At 39.3% G+C, this 17,083-nt stretch overlaps 2 long non-coding RNA genes across 2 annotated transcripts in view; both read right to left on the bottom strand.

Annotated features, from left to right (window-relative positions):
* Window positions 1-17,083, bottom strand: part of LOC129625427 (uncharacterized) — a 324,047-nt gene that overhangs the window by 231,053 nt on the left and 75,911 nt on the right. The gene's annotated exons all lie outside the window — the stretch shown is intronic.
* Window positions 5,736-17,083, bottom strand: part of LOC129625426 (uncharacterized) — an 85,043-nt gene continuing 73,695 nt past the window's right edge. The window contains exon 3 of the long non-coding RNA XR_008701437.1: window positions 5,736-5,891. This is a non-coding gene — a long non-coding RNA (uncharacterized LOC129625426). The remainder of the gene's footprint in view (window positions 5,892-17,083) is intronic.

Genomic DNA, 17,083 nt, shown 5'->3' with positions numbered 1-17,083 from the left:
ATTCAGGATAGATATGTTAGGCCAGAAAACAAGTCTTAACAAATTTAAAAAGATAAAAAATCATACCAAGTATATATTCCAAGAATAAAACTATAAATCAATAACAGTAGGAAAACTGGAAATGTCACAAATATGTGGAAATTAAACAAAACACTAATGAACAATCAATAGGTCAAAGAAGAAATCAAAAAATATCTTGAAACAAATGAAGATGAAAACATCACACCAAAACTTACAAGATGCAGTAAATGTAATTCTAAGAGGAAAGTTTATAGTTACTAATGCCTAGATTAAACCAATACAATATTGTAAAGTTAAAAAATTAAATTAAATTAAATTAAAAAAAAAGAAAAAGAATAGAAAGATCTCAAATAGGCAGCCTAACTTCATACCTTAATCACCTAGAAAAAAATAAAAGAAATAAAGACCAGAATAACAATCAAAAAGACCAATGAATATAAAAGCTGTTTTTTTTTTAATAAACAAAATTGACAAACCTTTAGCTAGACTAAGAAAAAAATGTGAAAGCGCTGGTTGCTCAGTCATGTCCAGCTCTTTGTGATTCCATGAACTGTAGCCCGCCAGGCTCCTCTGTCCCTGGAATTCTCCAGGCAAGAATACTCAAGTGTGTTGCTATTCCCTTCTCCAGGGCATCTTCCCAACCCATGAATCAAATCCGGGTCTCCTGCACTGCAGGCAGATACTTTACCATCTGAGCCACCAGGGGATCATATTTTTTAAATAAAATTCACCAAAGCATTTTGGATTTATCCATAGGACAGAGGTTTTTTAAAATGTTACTTCTGATTTGAAAAAGAAAAGACTCAAATAAATAAAATTGGAAATGAAAGAAGAGACATTGTAATTGATGCCACAGAAATACAAAGGATCATAAAAGACTACTATGAACAACCAGGTGCCAACAAACTGGATGACCTAGGAAAAATGGGAAATTCCTAGAAACATGAATCAATGAAGAAATGAACCACTATTAATTAAGAAGAAATAAAAAATCTAAACAGAGCAATAATGAGTAAGGAGATTGAGTCAGTAATCAAAAACTTCTCAGCAAAGAAAATCTCCACCAAATGGCTTTATGGTTAATTCTAGCAAACATTTCGGAGAAGGCAATGGCACCCCACTCCAGTACTCTTGCCTGGAAAATCCCATGGACAGAGGAGCCTGGTGGGCTGCAGTCCATGGGGTCACAAAGAGTCGGACACGACTGAGCGACTTCCCTTTCACTTTTCACTTTCATGCATTGGAGAAGGAAATGGCAACCCACTCCAGTGTTCTTGCCTGGAGAATCCCAGGACGGGGGAGCCTGGGAGCCGTCTATGGGGTCACACAGAGTCGGACACGACTGAAGCAACTTAGCAGCAGCAAACATTTAAAAAAAAAAAAAGGAAAGGAGCAAACAGTCCCAAACTCATTTTATTGTCAGCATTACTCCAATGCCAAAACTAGATAAGGACACTACAAGAAAGAAAACTTATATCCCTGATAAACAGAGTAAATTCCCAATAAAATACTAGTTATCAAAGTTTCATAGCAAATTTAAAAGATTATTTACCATAATCAAGTGGGATTTACCTCTGGGATGCAAGGATAGTTCAACATAAGAAAATCAATAAATGCAACACATCACGTTAACAGAATGACAGAATAAATCATCTGATCATCTCAAATGATGATCAGAGACAGAAGAGCATTTGACAAAATTCAACATCTGCTCATGATAAAAACTCGTAACAAATTAGACATAGAAGGAACATACCTTAACATAATAAAGGCCATACATGGCATGCCCCCAGCTAACATCATACCTAGCAGTGAAAAGCTTTTCCTCTAAGATTAAGAACAAAACAATGATGCTCACTCTTGGCTCTCTTATTCAACATAGTACTAGAAGTCCTAGCCAGAGCAATTAGGCAAGAAAGAGCAATTAAAGGCATCCATATTATAAAGGAATAACTAAACTTGTTCTTGTAATCATTTGTAATATATACATGTATCAAATCATGACACTGTACACCCTAAACTTACACAATATTATATGTTAATTATATCTCAATAAATCTAGGAAAGGAAGAATAAAACATTTAAAAGGACGGACAATGTATTTCTGATTGTGGAAGTTAAGTGATATGCATATAGAGGCTTCTTGTACTATTCCATTTTTGTACATGCTTGAAATTTTTCATGATGCTAAATTTTTAAAGACAGCATCCAAAGATTCAACTATTATTATGATCAGAAGTCATATTACTATTAGCTTAAGAATATCTACATCAACCAATACACCAAATTAAAGGACCTTTGAAAGAAAGCTATACATTTAAGATTTGAGATCTCACAAAAAGTCCTTTCTCCCTCATTTTATTTGATTGTACAATGAGGAAACATCCATTATTTTTTAAAAATGAGCTCTTTTCACCAAAAGAAAATCACTGCATGGCACTTACCACAAATATCAACAGTAAGATCATTTGTTGACAATTTAGTATTAAAGAAATATATTGCCTGATTGTTTCAAGGCAAATAGAGGGGGAAAAGGTGGAAGTGGTGACAGATTTCCTCTTCTTGGGCTCTAAAACCACTGCAGATGGGACTGCAGCCATGAAATCAGAAGACCTTTGTTTCTTGGCAGGAAATCTATGACAAACCTAGACAGTGTGCTGAAAAACAGAGACATTACTCTGCTGACAAACGTCCATACAGTCAAAGCTATGGTCTTCCCAGTGGTCGTGTACGGCTGTGAAAGCTAAACCGTAAAGAAAGAGGAGTGCCGAAAAATTGATGCCTTAGAACTTTGGTGCTGGAAAAGATTCTTGAGAGTCCCTTGGACTGCAAGGAGATCAAACCAGTCAATCTTAAGGGAAATCAACCCTGAATGCTCGTTGGAAAGACTAATGCTGAAGCTGAAACTCCAATATTTTCATCATCTGATGCCAATAGCTGCCTCATTGGAAAAGTCCCTGATGCTGGGAAAGATTGAGGGCAGAAGGAGAAGAGGGCATCAGAAGATGATATGGCTGGATGGCATCACCGATGTGATGGGCATGAATTTAGGAAAATTTCAGCAGATGGTGAGGGACAGAGAGGCCTGGCGTGCTGTAGTCCATGGGGTCACAAAGAGTTGAACATGACTGGGTGACTGAACAACAACAACGACAAAGAAATACATGCTTCAACGTCTATAACTGAAGCTGGCTATTTCTCAGCAATGGAACTCAAAGTCAGGTATAAACGTGTAAAATGGCAAATACAATCCAGAAAATTTTAAACATTTTACCTAACCAGTCACATTATATTTTGATATTATTTACTGAACTCTTATGATAGGCTTGCTACCTTACTAAAAGCTTTATCCATTTTCTCATTGAATCCTCATCAAAACCCTGTGAAGCGGACATGCTCTTTTACCAGAAAAAGAAAAGGTTCTATTTTATTTCTTTGTCAGTTAATTAGAAAGAAAACTCTAAATTTTGTCATCAATTTTATGCTATAGTGATTTAAGTAGTAAGTTTTTAAGCACAATGTGGTTCTCTCAAATTAAAAAAGAAAAGCCCAGCACATAATATATGTATTTCTCATGAAGAAATATACTAATATTCATTTAAAATATGTGTTCCTAATAACAACATGCAAGTATTCATATGACAGCTTGGCAAAGATGCTAGAGAATCTTTTTTTTTTTTTTAATGCAATCATACAGGTGAGCAAACTGAGCCTTAGGAAGTTTATGTAAAGACACTGTAAACAGTGTCTTTTAGATGTTAAGAGGCCAAGCTGGGATAAAAACCCAAAAATGTCAGATTCCAGAACCTACCTCATAGGAAGTTATGAACCACATTTCTTCAGGAAAAGAAGCTTAAAAATGGCCATTTTTGATTATAGGTTAGAGTGAACTGTATAATCCCAGATTACTTACACAGTGGTCTGTTTCAGAAATCAAGACACAGAAGTTGAATCACCACAGATTATAAACAAGGGAAGACTAACAAGCTTCTAGTATTGATAACTTAACAAGGTCCAGTTTAATAAAAATACAAAAAAAAAAAAACCCTCAATAAAACTGAAGTTATTCCTTTTTTTCTCATATAAACTTACTAGGCAATCAAAGAAAGGGAAACAGAAAAAAAAAAGTTTTCTCACTTTTTTCTCAGTAAGAGCTTTATTAAGAATTAGATGCAAAAAGAGCTTTGCATTTTATTTGTCATTAAGAGTTCATTTACCCTCTTACACTGTAAAGAAATTTATCAAAAATAGTCCCCTGTGACCTGCAGCTCATCTCTTTAATGTCACTGAGTTCTATGGCCATCCAAAGCTTCAAGCAAAAAGACCTTGAGAATTATAACAAGTCACTTGGCTTTATCTAAAATGAGTCTCTAATTGCTTAGTCATGAAAGAGCCTAATTTGGGTGTTTTGTGTTATGTCCTTGGTGGCGTCTGCCTATCCCTGTCCTGCTCCTACCCGACAGAACTGGCTCACAAGAGCCACATGCAGTAATTAACCATGGAAATGAGAGCTGTAAGGATACTGCTGTCCCCAAAATATGCACACATAATCACACTCAACATTTCACAGCAAAATCCCGTCAGAAAGCGAATCATTTGTCACCTGATCTTTCATTAATTAACTGAAAGCTCCACATGGGAAGGAGGGAGGGCAAAGCAAAGGATAATGTCACAGTAGACACTTTACAAAAGAACAAGCACATTGCCTATAAAGCCTTTGCTGGAAATTTTAGGACTAAACTTCAGGTGGTAGGGGAACCACACTGGGTGATGATTTAGAAACCTGGACTACAGACAGACCTCACTCTTGCCCTGGAAGCTGAACGACCCTGGGCAAGGTGCATCCTCCATCCTGCACTTGGGGGCCTCCCTGGTAGACTGAGGCTTGTGAACTCCACGAGAAATTCCGGCTCAGATATTCCATGTTTCCCCCGTCAGGCTACCTCCAAATGGCATGGAGAGGGATCTTAACTCTCCAATAACCGATTTTGTTTAAAAAAGGATTTGCCAGGACTTTCCTGGCATTCCAGTGGTTAAGACTTCACCTTCGGATGCAGAGGGTGTGACTTTAATCCCTAGTCAGGGAGCTAAGACCCCACATGCCTCACAGCTAAAAAACAAAAATCTAAAACAGAAGCAATATTGTAACAAATTCAATAAAGACTTTAAAAATGGTCCACATCAAAATAATGTTTAAATAATAAATTAAAAAAGGATTTGCCAATGACAAAACCCTAAACACAAGAGACTTCTCACAAATCTCTGTCCTCAAGAATATACTCCAAAAGGAGTTCCAGTAGATTAACATTTTAAAAACTGAGTGAGAGGATAGAGCTGCTAAAAATCTGAGCAATCAAGATCCAGGTAAAGGGATACTCCATCATCCTAGCAGGAGTATAAATAAAACTGTAGGGAAAATTCATCAAAAGCGTTACAGTGTGCTTGGGTTTCACCTGGTAATTCTGCTTCTAAGAATTTACTGTAAAGAAATGATGGCACAAAGGCACTGAGATACATGTAACAGGGAAGCTCATCATAACAGGGCCCACAATTTTTAAAAGGATGAAAACAAAACAATAAATACTATTATTGATTTCAACAATTGGTTTAGAAAAGAAATATTAGTTAAGGAAGGCTACTTCTGTTTCAGAAATACAATATGTGTATAGCACGCTGAATATGGAAGCTGGGCAGCATGATGGATTTTGGTTTGGTCTGCTTTGGTTTTCTCCCAACTCCTGGCCGTCTCCCTTACAATGTTGCTTTCTCTGTCCTCTGAGCCTCTGCATATGCTGTGCCTTCTGTCCCAGACCATTATCTGCAACCCTTCTCTTTGATGTACTCGAGGTCTTCTAGGCTCTTTCCTTGACCTTCAAAATTAAGTCAAATGCCTTACTGCAAACTCCTGAAGAAACATGTATTTACCACTCTCTTTACCTACATGGCCCAGAATTGTGAGACCCTGTTTGCTTCTCCTGACCCTTGAATGACACTGTCAGGGAAGGATATGCTCTTATTTCTCCAATACCCAGCCGAGTAACAGATGTAGCAGCAGGTATCCCATAGTTATGGAAAGCTCAACAACATAAATCTCTTACAATCTCATATATTCTCATTCTATTGTCTAACAAGAGGATTTTCCATTAGCAAACTTTCCATATTCAAATTACCCCAGAGAATCCATGCAAATGGGGAACATTTGGAAACAGGAGAGAATTCATAAAGATCAGGAAATCGTTTTTTTCATATTATTTGAAAAATATATTGAACTCCCCCTTTTACTCTCTTTTATATTATTGCTCATAATATACCAAAAAAATGACTCAAAGATCTCCTTTAAATTTTAAAACATTACTAGAGAGAAAAAGATGATGCTATTACACCTTAACATATTTTAAATGTCTATAAAACAGAAAATATTTTTTTCCCATTCTCACTGTCATACTCAATCTCCTCAGTCGAGGATCTGTAAGCAGCACACAAACGCTGTCATGATGGTTAAAGGTTAAACTTTGACGATTGGAATGTTTTTTTTTCTTTCTCCCTGGGAATTCAGACTTTTGAGCAACACAAGCAGAAGGTGCAATTCCACGGGACCACCTGCAATCACATTTCTGGGTTTGTTGTGCCTACTGCTCTTAGGACTTCCTTTAGCCCTTGGTTTACTCTGGTTGAGGAACTCTTCCCTAATAATTAGGGAACGAGGCTACGACAACCCTGCCACCACCACACTAGGGAGCTCACTTCCTGGCCCCTGTGTTGCATGTAACAAGGTTGGAGTTATAATAATTATCTGTCACTATTTTGACTAATGTTCTTTTGGTTACCCCTTAATATACTTTTAAGCTTTTGGAGAGGTAGCAACAGTATTGGATGGCTATCCATTAGAAAAGCCAATATGAGTAAATAATGTGTGTCTAAATCTGTTAGAATTTGTAACGCTGGAGGCATAGCCATCTTCATTGTGAGACATCAAGAATGAGTCATTGGCTAAACTGGATTAATCTCAGTTACCATTCATTCCTCTTCACTCATCACTCTACCAAGTATGTGCCCCTTTCCCATCCTTCTATCACCTGAGACCCTTGCAACTTACTCCTGTTATACTTCCAGTACTCAAGTTCAAGGTTAAGTATTGTTCCTCCCTTCCAAGAGCCTTTTGGCTAGATGGAATTTATTCCTCCTTAAAAGTCCCGTAAGAGCTTTATCTGTACTTCAGTTTATGTATTCACTCGATGGACTTTAACAGAAGGCCCATTGTCTGTAACAACCCTCACCACTTGCTTTGTAATTTTGTGCAGACACACAATAATAGATATCCACAGTAATAGATATAATGGTCACCTGAATTAAATTCTCCCATTTTAGTTCACTGATTCTGTTACTAGACAGAAAGCTCCTTGGAGACAGGCTGCAAGTCTGATTTATTTGTATCCCACAAGGAATTTTTGGTGAGGACACTATTTGCTGCCCACCCAGTATCAGCGTCCTCCTGTTTCCTCTTCTCCAATAGAATTTTATGCTGTCTAGGCAGCCTTCTCACCTGTCCAGATCTCAAGAAACATCTCACATCATCACATGCTGCTTTCCTTCATTCGTTTTTCTTCCTCCCTTCCACCCTCCCCTCTGTTCTTCCTCTTTCATTCCTTTCTTCCCTCCAGTTATCCAACAGTCCCTGACAGCTCAGTAGGTAAAGAATCCACTTGCCAATGCAAGTTCGATCCCTGGGTCAGGAAGATTCTGTGGAGAAGGAAATGGCAATCCACTCCGGTATTCTTGCCTGGAAAATTCCACAGACAGAGAAGCCTGGCGGGCATAGTCCACGGGGTCGCAAAGAGTCAGACATGACTGAGTGATTAAACATGCAGCAAGGACAGAAAAGCGAGTTAAGAGAAATGGTGCTTTTTTTAGTGAATCTTTGGCTGAGATTTCTAATGACTCCTCCAAAAATCCCAAAACCTAACTAACCTCAACTTCCTCAAGAGGAAACTGAAGGCTTGAGGTTCAAAAATATGTCCAAGTTCAGAAAGCAATTGGCAGGAGGAGTCAGGTATATGTCTGCATGCATATATATGCGTGGGTATATGCATGTGTACATATTTTTCCTTAATTCACAACTGAAAAGGCAAATAGATCAGCATTTCATGACAGCTCCTGCCTCGAAAAGCCCATAGTCTAATAGGGAAGGCAAACATGTTCTTAATTACAAAAAAGGGGATTGACTCCTGCTTCTGTGGGCAAGTGGGCAGCTTCACAGAACAAGACACTCTGGAGGTGAGTCCTAAAGGGTGAGCTAGTCAGATAAACAGAAAAAGGGGGAATATCCCAGGTAAAGGGGCTAGGGCCCTTTGGCATCTCTGAGAACCCCAGGGTGTAGGTAAAGAACATGCCTGCCTGTTGGGTAGCTGTGCTGGAAATACCAGGAATCAGCTTAGAGAAGATGCCCTCAGGAGCTTTTATATCAGACTAAACAGCTGTTATAAACAGCATGAAAAGTCTAAAAGGTATGACACTGAAAGATGAACTCCCCTGGTCAGTAGGTGCCCAATATGCTACTGGAGAAGAGTGGAGAAATAACTCCAGAAAGAATGAAGAGACAGAGCCAAAGAGAAAACAACGCCCAGTTTTGGATGTGACTGGTGATGGAAGTAAAGTCCGACGCTGTAAAGAAGAATATTGCATAAGCACCTGGAATGTTAGGCCCGTGAATCAAGGTAAATTGGAAGCGGTCAAACAGGAGACGGCAAGAGTGAACATCAACAGTTTAGGAATCAGTGAACTAAAATGGGAGAATTTAATTCAGGTGACCATTATATCTATTACTGTGGGCAAGAATCCCTTAGAAGAAATGGAGTAACCCTCATAGTCAACAAAAGAGTCTGAAATGCAGTACTTGGATGCAATCTCAAAAATGACAGAATGATCTCTGTTCGTTTCCAAGGCAAACCATTCAATATCACAGCAATACAAATCTATGCCCCAATCAGTAATGCTAAAGAAGCTGAAGTTGAATGGTTCTCTGGAGACCTACAAAAACTTTTAGAACTAACACCCAAAAAAGATGTTCTTTTCATCATGGGGGACTGGAATGCAAAAGTAGGAAGTCAAAAGATACCTAAAGTAACAGGCAAGTTTGGCCCTTGGAGTACAAAATGAAGCAGGACAAAGGCTAACAGAGTTTTGCCAACAGAATGCACTGGTCATAGTAAACACCCTCTCCCAACAACATAAGAGAAGACTCTACACATGGACATCACCAGATGGTCAACACCGAAATCAGATTGATTATATTCTTTGCAGCCAAAGATGGAGAAGCTCTATACAGTCAGCAAAAACAAAACAGGGAGATGACTGTGGCTCAGATCATGAACTTCTTATTGCAAAAATCAGACTTCAATTGACGAAAGTAGGGGAAACCACTAGACCATTCAGGTATGACCTAAATCAAATCCCTTATGACTATACAGTGGGAGTGAGAAATAGATTTAAGGGACTAGATCTGATAGAGTGCCTGAAGAACTATGGACAGAGGTTTGTCACATGGTACAGGAGGCAGGGATCAAGACCATCCCCAAGAAAAAGAAATGCAAAATGGCAAAATGGTTGTAGGAGGCCTTATAAATAGCCAAGAAAAGAAAAGAAGCTAAACACAAAGGAGAAAAGGAAAGATAAACCCATTTGAATGCAGAGTTCCAAAGAATAGCAAGGAGAAATAAGAAAGCCTTCCTCAGTGATCAGTACAAAGAAATAGAGGAAAACAATAGAAGGGGAAAAACTAGAGATCTCTTCAAGAAAATTAGAGATACCAAGGGAACATTTCATGCAAAGATGGGCACAATAAAGGACGGAAATGGTATGGACCTAACAGAAGCAGAAGATATTAAGAAGAGGTGGCAAGAATATACAGAAGAACTATACAAAAAAGATCTTCATGACTTATTTCCAGATAACCACGATGGTGTGATCACTTACCTAGAGCCAGACATCCTGGAATGTGAAGTCAAGTGGGCTTTAGGAAGCATCACTACAAAGCTAGTGGAGGTGATGGAATTCCAGTTGAGCTCTTTCAAATCCTGAAAGATGATGCTGTGAAAGTGCTGCACTCAACATGCCAGCAAAGTTGGAAAACTTAGCAGTTGCCACAGGACTAGAAAAGGTCAGTTTTCATTCCAATTGCAAAGAAAGGCAATGTTAAAGAATGTTCAAACTACCGCACAATTGCATTCATCTCACACACTAGCAAAGTAATGTTCAAAATTCTCCAAGCCCAGCTTCAGCAGTATGTGAACCATGAACTTCCAGATGTTCAAGCTGGATTTAGAAAAGGCAGAGGAACCAGAGATCCAATTGCCAACATCCGTTGGACCATCAAAAAAGCAAGAGAGTTCCAGAAAAACATCTATTTCTGCTTTACTTACTACGCCAAAGCCTTTGACTATGTGGATCACAACAGACTGTGGAAAATGCTTCAAGAAATGGGAACAACAGACCACCTGACCTGCCTCCTGAGAAATCTATATGCAGGTCAAGAAGAAACAGTTAGAAGCGGACATGGAACAACAGACTCCTTCCAAATCGAGAATGGAGTAAGTCAAGGCTGTATATAGTTACCCTGCTTATTTAACTTATATGCAGAGTACATCATGTGAAATGCTGGGCTGGATGAAGCACAAGCTGGAATCAAGATTGCTGGGAGAAATATCATAACCTCAGATACGCAGATGACACCGCCCTTATGGCAGAAAGTGAAGAAGAACTAAAGAGCCTCTTGATGAAAGTGAAAGAGAGTGAAAAAGTTGGCTTTAAACTTAACATTCAGAAAACTAAGATCATGACATCTGGTCCCATCACTGCATGGCAAATAGGTGGGGAAACAATGGAAAAAGTAAAAGACTTTATTTTGGGGGGCTCCAAAATCACCACAGATGGTGACTGCAGCCATGACATTAAAAGACACTTGCTCCTTGGAAGAAAAGCTATGACCAACCTAGACAGCATATTAAAAAGCAGAGACATTACTCTGCCAACAAAGGTCCATTTAGTCAAAGCTATGGATTTTTCAGTAGCCATGTATGGATATGACAGTTGGACTATAAAGAAAGCTGAGCACTGAAGAATTGATGCTTTTGAACTGTGGTGTTGGAGAAGAATCTTGACAGTCCCTTGGACTGCAAGGAGATCAAACCAGTCAATCCTAAAGCAAATCAGTCCTGAATATTCATTGGAAGGACTGATGCTGAAGCTGAAACTCCAATACTTTGGCCACCTGATGTGAAGAACTGACTCATTTGAAACGACCCTGATGCTGGGAATGATTAAAGGCAGGAGAAGAAGGGGACAACAGAGGATGACATGGTTGGATGGCATTGCTGACTTGATAGACATGAGTTTGAGCAAGCTCTGGGAGTTGGTGATGGACAGGGAAGCCTGGCGTGCTGCAGTCCATGGGGTGGCAAAGAGTTGGACATGACTGAGCTGAACTGACATCATGTGAAATGCTGAGCTGGATGGAGCACAGGCTGGAATCAAGATTGCTGGGAGAAATATCAATAACCTCAGATACACAGATGACACCACCCTTAAGGCAGAAAACAAAGAAGAATGAAAGAACCTCTTGATGAAAGTGAAAGAGGAGAGTGAAAAAGTTGACTTAAAACTCAACATTAAGTCCTTAATGGATTTTAAGCATGGGGGTAATTAGATTTTCTTCTTCTTCTTCTTCTTCTTTTTTTTATATTTTGACCTCAGCACTTGGCGTGCAGAATCTTGTTTCCCCAAGAAGTGGTAGTCGCTCAGTCATGTCCGACTCTTTGCAATTCCATGGACCCCTCCCGACGACTATATCCATGGACTTCCTCAGGCAATAATACTGGAGTGGGTTGCCATTCCGTTCTCCAGATCTTCCCAACTCAGGGATCGAACCAGGGTCTCCCGCATTGCAGGCAGATTGTTATCGCCTGATCCACCATGGAAGCTGTATCAATCCCATATCCCCTGCAGTTAAAGCTGGAGTCTTAACCAGTGGACCACCAGGGAAGTCTTTCGATTCATTATATCAGATCACTCTGCTCATGGTTGGAAAAATAATCTGAAGCAGGTAAGTCCAGAGACAGCAAGATCTGTTAGAAAGTGCCTTTCTGTTTTTACATCCAGCCAACAAATACTGAAGACAGTGGGACACACCAAAGGGAAGAAGCTTGTGAATTAAGTGTTTGGGTTTTTAAAACTTGCTCACATAGGAGGGAGCACAACTTCATATTTTTTCCATCAGGTATGTTTTTAATTTTTTTTTTTTTTTACTATTTCTTTGAAATAAATACTATTCAGATGAATGCCCATTAAGTGATTATCTGGAGTGAAGACAAAAGCTATAAAAATCCCAGAAAGCATATACACATAAAAGGCTGCATTACAATATTAATATTCAATACATAGTAGCACTTTTAAAGGAGAAGGTAAACATAAAATAACAACGTTGACAAGTATTCAATAGCAGGGGTTCATCTTAGAACTGGCAGTCAATTTAACTTCTAGTTAAGTATCTATTAGTCACCTGGCCTTGATCATAAACATTCACAGTGAGTGAGCTTTATGTGATATAATGTCCTGAATAAGCAACATTGGAGGCAATTTATAATGGCTAGCTTCAAGAGATTCCATCTTGGGGAAGTCGTGCAGTTGCCACAAACTAATTACAGATGAAGAGGCAAGACACAGAGGAAGAAGAGGTGGGAGAATTTGTATTTTTGCAGGAGGAGGAGCAAAAGCGATTTTTTTAAAAAAATCATTAACATTTAAATACCAGGCAAAGGTAATTTGCTGGCCTACTTTTGTAGCCCTGGAAATCCTAGACAGTGTTTACTTATTTTGGAAATCACTAATTCAGCTCTTTTTTAAAAAATTTATTTATTTATTTTTTATTTTTGGCTGTGTCAGATCATAGTTGCAGCGGTCAGGTTTCTCTCTAGCTGTGGCATGTTGACTCAGTTGCCTTGCTGCATGTGGGATTTTGGTTCTCCAATCAGGGTTTGACCCCATATCCCTTGCACTGGAAGGCAGATTCTTAACCACTGGACCACCAGGGAAAGTAACTTGTAGAAGAAATACTCTTATTCAATGCTTCATATACTGACTTCCCTTCTGTATGTCTGCTTTCTGTTTGGGGGCCAGAAAGAAATGATGACGTTTCACATTTGATCAACAGGAGAGACACGAGTTATAAAAAGCCATTATCTCCTTCTGGCCCCCAAACAGAAAGCAGACATACAGCAGGAAAATCATGGAATGAATCACTGAATAAAAGTATTTCTTCTACAAGCAGACATGAATATTAACTGCAGCATTGTTCATGATGGTAAAAAGCTGGAATTCAAGTCAGCCAGAGAATGGATGAATAAACTGTTACATAGTTATACAATGAAATACCACTCATCAGGTAAACATGAATAAATCTGAGGTTCAAGTATAATGAAAGACTGAATATACAGACAGATGACATACAAAAATAGAGCTCTGACCCCCAACCTGCAGCCACCTGCCCAGGAAACACCCCTTCTCTCAATCAACAGCCCAGGAAGCCAACCTGCTTTAAGTCAAATCTGCAGGAAGCTGGACAGCTTTCTTGAGTGTCAGTCCAGGAGGCTACACGACAACTTCTCTAACAACCAGCCCAAAATGGCCAGGACTTGATTAATAATGGATAGTTTCCTTAATTTTTGTCCGACTTTCAACTTAGGATCAATCAAAGGAAACCAAACATGCACTCCTAACCAATCACGGAGGAGCTTTCAGTTCTGGTGAGTCTGCCTACAACAGCCCCATGTCAACAGCGTCCAGTCAGGGCACATCTGAAGTCTCCCCTCTTTTTCCACAATAAAGATGTAAATATTCTACTTGATAAGACCAAAACAATATCTGAAGGAATTCAGCAAAATGCCAGGTTTTTGACAAAGTTGAACTCATGGCCATTTCATTTTTCTCTCTGTGCTTAAATCTTTAATGATATGAAAAAGAAAAAGTAATGGGAACTCTTCCAATTATGAAGAATAAGGTCTTCTTCTGCAGCAATAAATGCTTCTACTTGCGGCAGATACATCTTTAGTTAAGACTAGTAGTCGATGACATGTCAAAGAGATAGACAGAAAGGAAGTATTTTCTGTAGTTCAGCTTCCTTTCTATTTCAGAGGGATAGCAAGACATTGACAGCTGCTCTCCTTTTTCTTGGCTTTATTATTTCCTTTTAATGAATATAAGAGTGTTCATGCACGTGAGCTTTCATATGACCACTTGTCACCTCATCACTCTGTTCTTCAGACACATATGACCTTTGACATAGTTCCTTGTTTTTCTTTTTAAAAAAAGACATATTTCCTTGTTTCACATTTAAGAAATATGTGTTCATTGCAGAAATTTTGGAAATTACAGGATATGTATAATGAAAGAAAAAGTATCCAAAGTCATAACATTCAGTACACATACTAGTAATTTCCATGTATTTTTTCCCAGTAATCTTGTCTATGTGTCTTAAAATAATAAAAGACATTTAGATTTTTATTAATATTAATTTCTAATTGAGATACTAACTCAGGTAATGCCTATAGCCAAAAATACCCCTTATGGTGTAAACAGCTGTAACCTGGGAGAAGAGGCTGATGTAGGAGAATATTATAAATAAATGTGTGAATAAAGTAATAAGTTAGGCACAAGAGTATCATCATCTATATCTTCACCGATGAAAAAATTTAAATATGTATGTAATTTCCAATAGTTCCCAAAGTTTACATGGTTAATGCAGACTAAAGTCCTTAAAGAATCAAGTTATAAACTACAATGTCCTTTCTGGAGGCATCTGAACAATTAAGTTTACTGTGAAAGAAACCTAAATTGAAGTCGCTCAGATGTGTCCGACTCTTTGTGACCCCATGGACTGTAGCCTACCAGGTTTCTCCATCTATGGGATTTTCCAGGCAAGAGTACTCGAGTGGGTTGCCATCTCCTTTGCCAGGGGATCTTTTCAATCCAGGGATCAAACCCAGGTCTCCCTGCATTGCAGGCAGATGCTTTATCCTCTGAGTCACCAGGGAAGCTTACTGGGAGGGATGCTATACTGAGAAGACATGATGTGGATTCAAGCCCAGAGGAAACCAGGTTATCACTGATGGTCTCTCAAGAATCTGGGCACTGATCCAATGTCATTCTTCTACTTAATACTTGAGTCTTTCTGAACATCACCTGCCCTATAATTTTAAAGGAAATCATTAGCGTTCTTTATCTGACTCAATGAAAGTCATTTTGATTCCATGTTACTTTCATAACATTATCTGTTATGTCTGAGGGACAATTACATTTTATAGTTATACAGGTTATAGAAGCTAACAGGATTACAACACAAAATGATTTAAATTAAGAATAAATAAAATACCCAGAGAAGCCACTGACCATTGGGGAAAAATTGGTGATGAAATAGTCTTAGTCTACAAAGTCATATCAAAGGAAGAAAATTCAGATTTATCCCATTTTAATGTAATACGTCTGTGCGTGTGTGCTAAGTCACTTCAGTCATGTCCAACTCTTTGTGACCCTATGGAATGTTGCCTACCAGACTCGGTCCATGGGATTCTCCAGGCAAGAATACTGGAGTGGGTTTCCATGCCCTCCTCCAGGGGATCTTCTGGATCCAGGAATCAAACCCACGTCTCTTATGTTTCCTGAATTGGAAGGCAGGTTCTTTATCACTTGCACCACCTGGGAAGCCCCCACAATATGTCCAGACAGGTAATTTAATCACCCTGAAGTTCCATGTGATATGGAATGGTATGAATGACCTAAAATGTTGAGCTTGTCATAAACTAAGCTTAAAATTTTAAATTGAACATCTAGTCTGTTTAGTCAAAACAGTCATTAATGTTGGTCACTCTTACATGAGACAGCCTGTGTATGGCTTGCAGGGTGTGCTTAGAAAGGACAGAGGTCAAGGTGCAACTCTCTGACTTGTCTGCCCAATGTGGTTCCAGACACCCACTGCCTGCTGCACACCCACCCCTGCAACATAGGTTGCCTGAAACTGAACTTGTCTCTCCGCACAAACTCTGTCTGCCTTCCAGTCTCCACCAGTGGCATCACCATCCTTACAGTTTCCCAGACAACAGAGGAAGTCCTTCTCAATCCCTCCTCTGAGTTCTAACTCTCCATCTTCAACTCTGTCATTCCACTGATTAGCCTATGAATCAGCAAAGTTCATTGATTCTACCTCATAAATGTCTCTTGAATCCAGATCCTCCTCATCACCCACCTGCATGTTCATTGCCTTGTCCTCTATGAGTTACGCATCCACAACAGCCTCTAAGCCACTCATTGTCTGAAGGCCGGCCCAGCTCACGCCTCACTTTGCCCTCAGTTGTCTTATAAAAACTCATCTCATTGTGTGACTCTTGAATATGTCTGTCAGCTCCCTGTTGCTACTTGGCACAACGTGTCAAGATTTTCAGCAATTGACTGCAACCTCTCTCATTTGCTTCACTTTCTGCAAGTCATCAACCCTTTACATCCATGAGGCCCAGACAAGAATACAAATGAAGGCCCATATCCATAGGCATGAACATAAAAACATAAATAAATTAAGCTCATAAACTGTTAAATATACTCAAGCCTCCTATTTTAACAAACATAACTGCTTAACAGAATTGGAGACTAGGGGTGAATTTAGAATTCTTGGGTTCCTCAGAGACTCACATGGGAAAGAGCAGCAAAGGAAAACTCTGGGTCCCCAGCCTACATCCCACCCTCCTTTTCTTCCATTCATGGGTTCTGTTCTTGAGCAATATGGGGGGCAGGCTGTAGACAGCCCTGGCTGACGTCAAGAGCTCAACCACATCCCTCTGAGAACAGCCAACCCGTGGGCCAACCTCAGGCTTAGAGATGCCTACGTCCACTGTGCTTCCTGACCTCCAAGGGAATTGCCAGCGCAAGAGGTCTTCACTGATGCTGGATGTGAACTTGGGAGTCATCTGAGCAGGCATGCCCAAATCCCTGGGACCTGGAGCACAACGGGGATGGACTCCAG

The sequence above is a fragment of the Bubalus kerabau genome, chromosome 13, assembly GCF_029407905.1.
Source record: "Bubalus kerabau isolate K-KA32 ecotype Philippines breed swamp buffalo chromosome 13, PCC_UOA_SB_1v2, whole genome shotgun sequence".
Lineage (NCBI taxonomy): Eukaryota > Metazoa > Chordata > Mammalia > Artiodactyla > Bovidae > Bubalus > Bubalus kerabau.
This window is presented reverse-complemented; position numbering and strand designations above follow the sequence as displayed.